We start from the raw sequence: 7928 nt of genomic DNA on the forward strand, positions 1-7928 counted from the left end.
TAAAGTTTTAAGGAGGAAAAAAAAATAAAAAAAGAAATTTCAGCGTGATTCGGGGACGGGGGTGGGGGGTGCTCAACCCATGGAGCCCTGTGGGAGCAAACTGCCACCAGCTCAACCCATGGGGCCCTAAGGGAATAAATAATTCATCAGCTCAACCCTATGGGAATAAATAGTTCATCAGGTCAACCCATTGAGCCCTATGGGAGCAAACTGCCACCAGTTCAACCCATGGAGCCCTATGGGAATGAACCCATCAGCTCAACCCATGGGGCCCTGTGGGAATGGACCCATCAGCTCAACCCATGGGGCCCTATGGGAGGATCAGGTCCCAGCCAATCCCCCAGCGTGGTTAGGGATTTCACTGCTCCACTCCAGTGCATCTCAGCCCATGGGGCCCAGTTCATCCCAGGGCTGACAGCGCCTGACCTCGCTGTGTTACTCCTCATTGATCCTGGGGATCTGGAGAGGCCCCAACTGAGCGGAAGATGGAAAACATTGCTCCAGTTTACAAGCAGGGAGAGAAGGAAGAAAGTGGTCGCTACGGGGCTGCTCCATCACTCCTGATACTATGACCCTATTGCTCTATGACCCTGTGACCCTATTACCCTGTGACCCTATGATCTCTGTGACTCTATGACCCCATGCCCCCATGATCCTGTTACCCTGTGACCCTATGATTCATCCCTTCCTTCATAGCTCCTTTCTATCATGCCGCTCCTTCCGCCTCTTTGTAACGCCTACTCTGTCGTGTTGGTCTTTCTGTTCGTGACTCTATGATCCTGTGGCAGACTACTCTATGATCCCGTGGAGGACTCCTCTATGATCCTGTGTAGGACTCTTCTAAGATCCCATGGCTGACTCCTCTATGGTCTGCTGGAGGACTCCACTACGATCACATGGAGGACTCCTCTATGGTCCTGTGTCAGACACCTCTATGACCCCCTGGAGGACTCCACTACGATCCCTTGGAGGACTCCTCTATGAACCCGTGGAGGACTCCTCTATGGTCCCATGTCGGACACCTCTATGACCCCATCGTGGACTACTCCATAGTCCTGTGGAGGACTCCTCTATGATCCCTGGAGGACTCCTCTAAGATCCCGTGGAGGACTCCTCTATGATCCCGTGGAAGACTCCTCTATGGAACCCTGGAGGACTCGTCTATGGTTCTGTGGAGGACTCCTCTTTGGTACTGTGGAGGACTCCTCTATGACTCCGTGGAGGACTCCTCTATGATCCCGTGGAGGACTCCTCTATGACCCCGTGGAGGACTTCTCTATGATCCTGTGGCTGACTCCTCTATGACCCCGTCGAGGACTCCTCTATGATCCTGTGGCTGACACCTCGATGACCCCGTGGAGGACTCCTCTATGGTCCCATGTAGGACTCTATGATCCTGTGGAGGACTCCTCTATGACCCCGCGGTGGACTCCTCTATGATCCTGTGGCTGACTCCTCGATGACCCCATGGAGGACTCCTCTAATATCCCGTGGCGTACTCCTCTATGACCCTGTGGAGGACTCCTCTATGGTCCCGTGGCGGACTCCTCTATTGTCCTGTGGAGGACTCCTCCACGCGCTGCATCCTGCCCCACAGCATGATAACTGGCCCCACAGCACTGCATTCTGCCCCATAGCGCTGCATCCTGCTGCACAGTGCTGTGTCCTGCCCCATATTGCTGTGTGTTGCCCTGTAACATGATAACCTGCCCCTTAGCGCTGGGTCTTCTCCATAGCGCCGCATCCTGACACATAGCAGAACTCCCAGCCCCACTGTGGTGCCTTCTGCCCTATAGCATTGCATTCTGCCCCAGAGCATTGTATCCTGCCCCACAGCAGTGCATCCAGCCCCATAGAACTACATCCAGCCCCACTGCGGTGCCTCCAGCCCCATAGCATCTTGTGTCCTGTCCCACAGCACTACATCCTGCCCCATAGCGCTGCATCCCAACCTACAGCACTGTGTCCTGCCCCACAGCACTATGATAACCCACCCCACAGCGCTGTGTCCTGCCCCACAGCGCTATGATAACCCGCCCCACAGCGCAGCAACCAGTCTCATAGCAATATATCCAGTCCCACAGCACTGCCTCCAGCCCCACAGCGCTGCGCCCTGCCCCACAGCATCTGCTTAAAGGACGAGTGTGGTGCCATTTCAGGGGAGAAAATACAAATTCATTGCCAGGTAGTTAATGGGTTAAGCTTATTAAAGACCGTCTGGAATTAAAAGAGTTGACACTGATTCCTTCAAACCAGGAAATGACCATAAAAATTGATATGAAAGAACAGAACCAAACGGAGAGCTCTGGGAAAATTTCACTTCGACCACACGTAAAATTGCACATTGTATTTAGGGCTTTATAGGCACAAAGTAATATTCTTGAGGCCCAAGGCATCTAGCTGGACAAAGAACAAAACTGTCATTTGGAAATATACACCAGCCGTACGCTAACCCTACCTGAACCGTAACCATAACCATAACCGCAACTGTAACCCTAACCCTAACTCTAACCCTACCCGAACCCTAACACTAAAGCTAAGTGTAACCTTAACCCTAACCCTAATCCTTCCCCTAACCCTAACCCTAACAATAAACCTAAACCTAAACCTAACCCTAACCCTAACCCTTGCCCTAACCCTTCCCCTAACCCTTCCCCTAACTCTTCCTCTAACCCTTCCCCTAACCCTAACCCTAACCCTTCCCCTAACCCTAACCCTAACTCAAACCCTAACCCTAACCCTAACCCTAACCCTTCCCCTAACCCTAACCCTAACCCTAACCCTACCCTAACCCTAACCCCAACTCTAACGTGAACCCAAACCCCAAGCCTACGCTAACCCTAACACTAACCCTAACCCTTCCCCTAAGCCCAACCCTAAATCTAACTCCAACCCTAACCCTAACCCTAACCCTAACCCTAACCCTAACCCTTCCCCTAACCCTAACCCTAACCCTTCCCCTAACCCTAACCCTAACCCTTCCCCTAACCCTAACCCTAACCCTTCCCCTAACCCTAACCCTAACCCTAACCCTAACCCTAACCCTAACCCTTTTAAGCTTTTTTATTTAATTCTATTTTTACTTTTTAAATTTTTATATTTATTTTTTATGTGTTTTCATTCCCATTTTTATTTTTTATTCTCTGTTTACTTTTAATTTTATGATGTAATTATTTCTTATTTATTATTTCTTTTTCTTTTCCTATTTTTTTGTATTATAATTTTATGTTTATATATTTATATATATTTATATTATATTTTTATGGTTATATATTTATAATTTATATGAAATATATCAATATTTACATTAAATATAATAATATATTAAACTATTAAGTGATATTTCTATAAAATATAATAATAAATATAGAATAAATATAACATATAACTACAATGTATAACTATAACTATAGATATACAGTATGAATAATAACAATATAAACATATAATATAAATAATAAAAGTATATAATATGATATACGATTATAAATATAAATATAAATATAAAATTATCTATATCATATTATATTTAGAAATATAATGATGATCACAGCAGCACGAGTGCACGTGTGACATAGCCCATTGCTTCCAAACATCGTCAGTCTGAGGCAGCTGCAGTCACGGGGTGGATTATCAGCAACGTTTCCTGTAGGTAATGTTGAAACGTCCCCACCTGGAGATTGTAAAGTGATATTTCTATAAAATATAATAATAAATACAGAATAAATAGAATATATAAATAGAATATATAAATAGAATATATAAATGTAATATATAAGTATAATATATAAATATAATTATAGACACACGATATAAATAATAATAATATAAATTTATAATAGAAATAATATGCGTCTATATTACAATATATAAATAGAAATAGAAATATAATGATAACATTATATATATATTTATATTCTATTTCTAAATATAAATGCAGATACAAAGGCGGCCACCAGGGGGCGCGGCGACCCAGGAGCGCGGCAAGCTGGACGGGCAAACGGAGCGCGGCGCTCCCAAGGCTGCGAGAGCCGCGCAGACCTTCGGTGTGGGGAGCACCAGAGGCTGGAAGATCCTCTATGGCCCGAGGGGGGAGGAGGAGGGGAGGGGTGTCACGGGGGCAGGCGCGTCCTGCTTGGCTAACTTCTTGAGCAGAAGAAATCACCCAGCTGAGATGCACCCGGGAACCATAGAATGGCTCCGGCTGGAAAAGACCTTCGAGATCATCAAGCCCAACCGCAACCCAACCATCCTGCCCTAACTCTAACAACCCACCACTAAATCATGTCCCTGAGCACCGCATCCAAACGGTTTTTAAACACATTCAGGGATGGTGACTCAACCACCTCCCTGGGGAGCCTGTTCCAGTGCTTAACCACCCTTGCTGTAAAGAAGTTTGTCCTGATATCCAACCTAAACCTCCCCTGGTGCAACTTGAGGCCATTTCACCTTGTCCTGTCACCGGTGAGAAGAGACCAGCCCCGCTCTCACTGCCATCACCTTTCAGGTATTTGAAGAGAGCAATCAGGTCTAACCTCAGCCTCCTCTTCCCAAGACTAAACAGCCCCACTTCCTTTAGCCGCTTCTTGTAGGGCATATTCTCCAAGCCCTTCCCCAGCCTTGCTGCCCTTCTCTGGACCTGCTCCAGCACCTCCATGTCTTTGCTGTAGTGAGGCACCCAAAACTGAACCCAGTACTCGAGGTGGGCCAAGTACAGTGGCAGGATGACTTTCCTAGTCCTGCTCACCACCCCATTCCTGATCCCAGCGAGAATGCCATTGGCCTTCTTGGCCACCTGGGCACACTGCTGGCTCATATTCAGCTGACAGTGCATCAGCACACCACGGTCCCTTTCCATCAGGCAGCTTTCCAGCCACTCCTCCCCAAGCCTGTAGGATTGCTTGGGGTAGTTGTGACCGAAGTGCAGGACCCGACACTTGGCCCTGTTGAAACTCATATGGTTTACCTTGGCTCATCTATGCAGTCTATCCAGGTCCCTCTGTAGTGCCTTTCTACCCACCAGCAGATCAACACGCCTTCCCAACTTGGTGTTGTCTGCAAACTTACTGAGGGTGCACTCAATCCCCTCATCAAGATCATGGATAAAGATGTTGAATAGAAGCGGCCCCAGCACCGAGCCCTGGGGGACAGCGCTCGTGACTGGCCGCCTGCTGGATTCAACTCCACTGACCACAACTCTTAGCACCCTGCCATCCAGCCAGTGTTTCATCCAGCAGATGCACCTGGGAATCGGAGAGGGAGGTGGATGGGAGGAGGTCTGAACTTGCACATGCCGTCCTGCAGTCCCCCCTACGTCCGTGCCTGGGGAGGAAGCTAAACCAGCTTCCCACCTGGAGGTTAAAGGGCACGATGGCACCCAGTATGAAGGGGAATTGACCCTTGTCTCAGCTCGGAGCAGGAGTTGATCCTCCTACCCACACAGTCCCCCTGAGCAACAGATACACGGCTCTGGGGCTGGACACAAAAGAGTGCCTGGATTGCAGACAAAGCCCCAGAAGCAGCAAGCATGGGGAGCAGGGCCAGCCAAGGAATTGTATTAAAACCAGTGCCACCAGAAAAGGGCAGAGTCTGAATAACTGGGGACTCCTTGCTGGGAGGCACTGAGGCTCTTATTTGTCACCCAGACAACCTCTCTAGACAGGTTTGCTTTCTTCTGGGGGCACGTGTCCGAGATGTTAAGAAGACTCTAATGCATCTGATAAAACAATACTACTATCTGTCAAGGATGGATAGCGATAGAACAAGGGGGAATGGTTTTAAAGTGAGACAGGGGAGGTTTAGGTTAGATGTTAGCAGGAAGTTTTTCACTCTGAGGGTGGTGACGCACTGGAACAGGTTGCCCAGGCAGGTTGTGGATGCCCCATCCCTGGAGGCATTCAAGGCCAGTCTGGACGTGGCTCTGGGCAGCCTGGTCTGGTGGTTGGACACCCTGCACTCAGCAGGGGGGCTGCAACGAGATGATCATTATGGTCCTTCTCAACCCAGGCCATTCTATGGTTCTATGATTTTATGATTCTATCTGCTAGTTGTCATTCAAGTAGAGTCACAGGAGGCTGCAACAAAGAAACTACAGAACATTAAATGGGACTTTGCATCCCTAGGAAAGATGCTTACGGGATTGAGAGTGCAAGCGGTGTTCTCCTCTGTCCTCCCAGCTGGCGGCTGGGAACTGGAAAGAAGGTGGGGAATAGGTCAGGTAGATTACTGGCTGAGGGGGTGGTGTCACAGTCAAGGTTTTGGGCAGACCTTCAAGAGATTGGGTATGTAGGCATCAGATGGAATGCAACTGAGCAACATTGCCAGAAGCCCAGCTTAAAACTTGTTGCATCCTTCTAGAGATACCCACAGCCTCTGTTTGCCTAAAGTGACTGGATACCAATGCACCCAGCATGAGAAATACACAGGAAGAGCCAGAGATCTGTGTGCAGTTACAGGGCCATGATCTCCTCGTGGTCACGGAGACATGGTGGCACAGCTCACGCGACTGGAATGCTGTCATGGATGGCTGTGTCCTCTTCAGGAAAGACAGGCTGGCGAGGTGAGCTGATGGAGTTGCTCTTTATGTGAGAGAGCAACTAGAATGTATTGAGCCTGGGGGGGATGATGAGAAAGTGGAGAGCTGGTGGGTAAGAGTGAAGGGGCGAGCGAACATAGGTGACACAGCTGAGGGTGTGTATTCCAGGCCACCTGGATCAGAGGAAGGAAGCGAACGAGGCCACTTACAAACAGCTGGAAGCAGCCTCACGATCCTCAGCACTTCTTCTTATGGGGACTTGAACCATCGCAATACCTGTTGGATCAGCAGCACAGCCAGGCGCACAAGGCCCAGGCGGTTCCTACAATGCATGGATGGTAACTTTCTGATGCAGATGGTGGAGGAGCTGATGAGGAGGGCTGTGTGACTTGTTTTTTATTGACAAGGAAGGGCCAGGCGGGGATCGGGTGGTGAAGGTTGGGGAAGCTTGAGATGCAGCCAGCACGGGATGGTGGAGTTGAAGATTTGGTGTGGAAGAAGCAAAGCAACAAGTAGAATTGCTACCCTGCACTTGAGGAGAGCCAACTTCAAGCTCTTCAAAGACCTGCTTGGAGGCATCCCATGGGCCAGAGCACTAGAAGGTGAGGGGGCCCATGAGAGCTGGTTGGCACTCAAACACCCCTTCTTCCAAGCACAAGATCGGTGCATCCCTAAAAATAAGAAACTGGGAAAAGACAGCAGGAAGCCTGCGTGGGTAAGCAAAGAACTCATGGGTAAAATAAACGGAAAGAAGAAGGTCCATGGAATATGGAAAAAGTGGCCTGTCCGCTTGGGAAGAATAGAGGAATGCTGTCAGGGCCTGTAGGGATACCCACACGGAATTAAATCTTGCAAAGGAGGTGAAGGATAACAAGAAAGGGTTTTTTAATTATATCAGCAGTAACAGAAAGGCTGAGGAACACGAGTGCCCACCTAAATGAGTGCCCTAGGAACATGGCACGCCGAGAAGGTGGAGATCCTGAATGTCTTCTCTGATGCAGTCCTTGGTGAAAGGATGGGGATCTCAGACCCTGGAGGTAAAAGAGAGAGAGTCTGGGCAAGGAAAGGCTTCCCTGGGAATGAGGGGGAGATGGGCAGAGAGTGTTTAGCCAAAATCAGGGCACACAAATCCATGGGCCCTGATGGGATGCTGAGGGAGCTGGGTTAGGGTTAGAGTTAGGATGAGGGTTAATGGTTAGGGTTAGAGTTAGGGTTAGGGTTAGGGTTAGGGTTAGAGTTAGGATTAGGGTTAGGGTTAGGGTTAGGGTTAGGGTTAGGTTAGGGTTAGAGTTACGGTTACGGTTACGGTTAGTTTTAGGGTTAGGGTTAGAGTTAGGGTTAGGGTTTGGGTTCGGGTTTGGGTTAGGGTTAGGATTCGGGTTGGGGTAGTGTT

This window comes from Numida meleagris, unplaced genomic scaffold (genome assembly GCF_002078875.1).
Source record: "Numida meleagris isolate 19003 breed g44 Domestic line unplaced genomic scaffold, NumMel1.0 unplaced_Scaffold295, whole genome shotgun sequence".
Lineage (NCBI taxonomy): Eukaryota > Metazoa > Chordata > Aves > Galliformes > Numididae > Numida > Numida meleagris.